General features: G+C 47.4%; 1 pseudogene; it reads right to left on the bottom strand.

The window, feature by feature from the left end:
- Window positions 1-671: 671 nt before the first annotated feature.
- LOC124038996 lies at window positions 672-1,620 on the bottom strand (annotated as a pseudogene).
- Window positions 1,621-4,592: the final 2,972 nt, after the last annotated feature.

Genomic DNA, 4,592 nt, shown 5'->3' with positions numbered 1-4,592 from the left:
CATCCCCCAAATCCATGGAGAGCAGTGCCACTGCGCAATGTGGCCAGGGCATTATCCGCATTAGCTTAAGGAATTAGATGTGCTTATGGGGTGTTGCTAGACATGTAGACCTGGCAATTTATGGTGCACCTAGGCTTGTCTGTCCCTATATCTCTATTGGATAACTGCATGTTTACAAGACATTTAAATCAAGTCTCTTCAATGTTGTTCTGCAGCATAGAATACACATGATCCAAGGTTTTGACATCATGTGAAAAGCTATTTTCTATAGTTAAATTAGAAACTCAAGAGGGCTATTTGAAAAGGATGCTTTGTGTGATATAGCACACACACATTCAATTAATGCGCAACCCTGTGGGTTAGTAGGGCTTGCCCTGTGACAGACTGATATTGAATTGAGATTAATATGTTAGGTTCTCTCCCACAAACCCAGAATAGCAGCGGTAATCGGTAATAGATTGACCCAGGTGAACATTCTGTAATCCCCAGATTAGCATTTGTCAGGATCTCCCCGAGACCACTTGTGTTTATTTTGGCTAGACTGATTCTCATTACTATTACAACATGCATGACTCTTGGTAATGACTTTTGCAAATGTCTACTCAGATTTTGATATATTAAAAAAAGATCACCCCAGACGATTACCTCTTTAACCAAGTAGGTTGTTGCATTTACTTTTTTTGCTGGAGCAGCAATGAGAGGTGGACGGGGTGGCGTTGCAGCATGGAGGCTGTCTGAGGGGTCATCATGGCCAGGTCGCTCACCAACTTTCTCTGGACCAGGGTCACTGACGACAGCTTGGCAATAGTTCAACACCCCCTGCCGACTCAGTAATGTCTTCCATTTACGGGCCCCTAAAACAGTGGGAGGAAAAGTAAGACATTACACAATTGCTTGTCTTATAGTATCTCCACTGAAGTCATGTAATACAGTTTTGCTATACTGGTAGTAGGACCATCAAATTGTACTTACCCAATAATACCACCCGGGGGCTGGTCCTCAAACTCAGAAACATCTGCTTCACCTTTGGCTCTTTAATAACAAATATAACAGTCTGGCCAATGAATAGAGGCCCCATGTTAATGTAAGGGCTGTCTGGCAGGTAGGACCTCATCACCTGTGGTTAAACCATTTTAAAAATGCAAACGGCTATACAATTTGCCTCAAAGGCACAATATAAATAAACTTAATGTTGATTCCATGCTAGCAGAGCCTATGCTTGAGAAGCAGAATGTCTTCTGAATTGGTGGGGTTGTTTTGGATCACAGCGATCATCTTACAGTCCTGGAACACTGTCTGCAAATCCTTCAAGAGCAACACCAGGCCACTTTCCTGTGAATAAACCAGGACTCATAAATCAGTCCACATCTCGATACCAGCTCACAACACTACTATTCCTAACTGACCGGATGCTATTCCTAACTGACCGGATGGAGGAGCTCTCCTTTCACATCTATAGTTGTGTGTTTGTGTGGTGCTGAAAAGACAGCTCCAGTATGCATGCTTGTTTTTGAGTTATAAACACATGCGCTGGACTTCACTGACCTCCTGAACTGGTTTGACCGCTGCGCCACTCAGGAGCCCTACCGTTCTATGCAGGCAATAAAACCTGTGTTGCATGGAATAAAAGTGTTCATGTATATACATTCCAATAATACAGTATATGTGTCATGTTTTGTCTTATATTGTCTTGTCATTATGCTTTCCCTTCTGTTCGTTTCCCCCTGCTGGTCTTATTAGGTTCGTTCCCTTTTTCTATCCCTCTCTCTCCCCCTCCCTCTCTCTCCTCTCTCTATCGTTCCGTTCCTGCTCCCAGCTGTTCCTCATTCTCCTAACTCACTCATTTAGTCTTTTCACACCTGTCCCCTATTTTGTCGTCTGATTAGAGTCCCTATTTCTCCCCTTGTTTTCCGCTTCTGTCCTTGTCGGATCCTTATATGATGTTCGCTGTGCTGTGTCATTGTCTCGCCCTGTCGTGTCTTGTCTCCTTCAGATGCTGCGTGTGAGCAGGTGTCTAGTCTGCTACGGTCGGTGCCTTCCCGAGGCAACCTGCAGTCAATGGTCGAGTCTCCAGTCTGTCCTCGTCACTACGAGTGGATTTTAGTTTTTCATGTTTTGTTTTCTTCTTATATTGTCCAGGAGTATACTTTTGCCAGTTACTGGAATAAAGACTCTCTTTTCGCTAAGTCGCTTTTGGGTCCTCATTCACCTGCATAACAGAAGGATCCGACCAAGAATGGACCCAGCGACTACGGATTCTCGTAACACTGCCGTCGAGATCCAGGGAGCTATGCTCGGCAGACACGAGCAGGAATTGTCTGCTGCTCGTCATGCCGTTGAGACCCTGGCCGCTCAGGTTTCCGACCTCTCTGGACAGTTCCAGAGTCTTCGTCTCGTGCCACCAGCTACTTCCTGGTCTGCCGAGTCTCCGGAACCTAGGGTTAATAACCCACCTTGTTACTCCGGGCAGCCCACTGAGTGCCGCTCCTTTCTCACCCAGTGTGATATTGTGTTCTCTCTCCAACCCAACACATACTCAAGAGAGAGAGCTCGGGTTGCTTACGTCATATCACTCCTTACTGGCCGGGCTCGAGAGTGGGGCACAGCTATCTGGGAGGCAAGGGCTGATTGTTCTAACAATTACCTGAACTTTAAAGAGGAGATGATACGGGTTTTTGATCGTTCAGTTTTTGGTAGGGAGGCTTCTAGGGCCCTGGCTTCCCTATGTCAAGGTGATCGATCCATAACGGATTACTCTATAGAGTTTCGCACTCTTGCTGCCTCTAGTGACTGGAACGAGCCGGCGCTGCTCGCTCGTTTTCTGGAGGGACTCCACGCAGAGGTTAAGGATGAGATTCTCTCCCGGGAGGTTCCTTCCAGTGTGCACTCTTTGATTGCACTCGCCATCCGCATAGAACGACGGGTAGATCTTCGTCACCGAGCTCGTGGAAGAGAGCTCGCGTTAACGGTGTTTCCCCTCTCCGCATCGCAACCATCTCCTTCCTCCGGCTTAGAGACTGAGCCCATGCAGCTGGGAGGTATTCGCATCTCGCCTAAGGAGAGGGAACGGAGGATCACCAACCGCCTGTGCTTCTATTGCGGTATTGCTGGACATTTTGTCAATTCATGTCCAGTAAAAGAGAGCTCATCAGTAAGCGGAGGGCTACTGGTGAGCGCTACTACTCAGCTCTCTCCATCAAGATCCTGTACTACTATGTCGGTCCATCTACGCTGGACCGGTTCGGCTGCTTCATGCAGTGCCTTGATAGACTCTGGGGCTGAGGGTTGTTTTATGGACGAAGCATGGGCTCGGAAACATGACATTCCTCTCAGACAGTTAGGGAAGCCCACGCCTATGTTTGCCTTAGATGGTAGTCATCTCCCCAGTATCAGATATGAGACACTACCTTTAACCCTCACATTATCTGGTAACCACAGTGAGACTATTTCCTTTTTGATTTTTCGTTCACCTTTTACACCTGTTGTTTTGGGTCATCCCTGGCTAGTATGTCATAATCCTTCTATTAATTGGTCTAGTAATTCTATCCTATCCTGGAACGTTTCTTGTCATGTGAAGTGTTTAATGTCTGCTATCCCTCCTGTTTCTTCTGTCCCCTCTTCTCAGGAGGAACCTGGTGATTTGACAGGAGTGCCGGAGGAATATCATGATCTGCGCACGGTCTTCAGTCGGTCCAGAGCCAACTCCCTTCCTCCTCACCGGTCGTATGATTGTAGTATTGATCTCCTTCCGGGGACCACTCCCCCTCGGGGTAGACTATACTCTCTGTCGGCTCCCGAACGTAAGGCTCTCGAGGATTATTTGTCTGTTTCTCTTGACGCCGGCACCGTAGTGCCTTCTTCCTCTCCTGCCGGGGCGGGGTTTTTTTGTTAAGAAGAAAGACGGTACTCTGCGCCCCTGCGTGGATTATCGAGGGCTGAATGACATAACGGTTAAGAATCGTTATCCGCTTCCCCTTATGTCATCAGCCTTCGAGATTCTGCAGGGAGCCAGGTTCTTTACTAAGTTGGACCTTCGTAATGCTTACCATCTCGTGCGCATCAGAGAGGGGGACGAGTGGAAAACGGCGTGTAACACTCCGTTAGGGCATTTTGAGTACCGGGTTCTGCCGTTTGGTCTCGCTAATGCTCCAGCTGTTTTTCAGGCATTAGTTAATGATGTACTGAGAGACATGCTGAACATCTTTGTTTTTGTCTACCTTGACGATATCCTGATTTTTTCACCGTCACTCGAGATTCATGTTCAGCACGTTCGACGTGTACTCCAGCGCCTTTTAGAGAATTGTCTCTACGTGAAGGCTGAGAAGTGCGCCTTTCATGTCTCCTCCGTCACTTTTCTCGGTTCTGTTATTTCCGCTGAAGGCATTCAGATGGATCCCGCTAAGGTCCAGGCTGTCAGTGATTGGCCCATTCCAAGGTCACGTGTCGAGTTGCAGCGCTTTCTAGGTTTCGCTAATTTCTATCGGCGTTTCATTCATAATTTCGGTCAAGTTGCTGCCCCTCTCACAGCTCTTACTTCTGTCAAGACGTGCTTTAAGTGGTCCGGTTCCGCCCAGGGAGCTTTTGATCTCCTC

Source organism: Oncorhynchus gorbuscha, linkage group LG07 (assembly GCF_021184085.1).
Source record: "Oncorhynchus gorbuscha isolate QuinsamMale2020 ecotype Even-year linkage group LG07, OgorEven_v1.0, whole genome shotgun sequence".
Classification (NCBI taxonomy): domain Eukaryota; kingdom Metazoa; phylum Chordata; class Actinopteri; order Salmoniformes; family Salmonidae; genus Oncorhynchus; species Oncorhynchus gorbuscha.
Note: the sequence above shows the minus strand (reverse complement) of the source record. Positions and strands in the feature narration are given on the sequence as shown.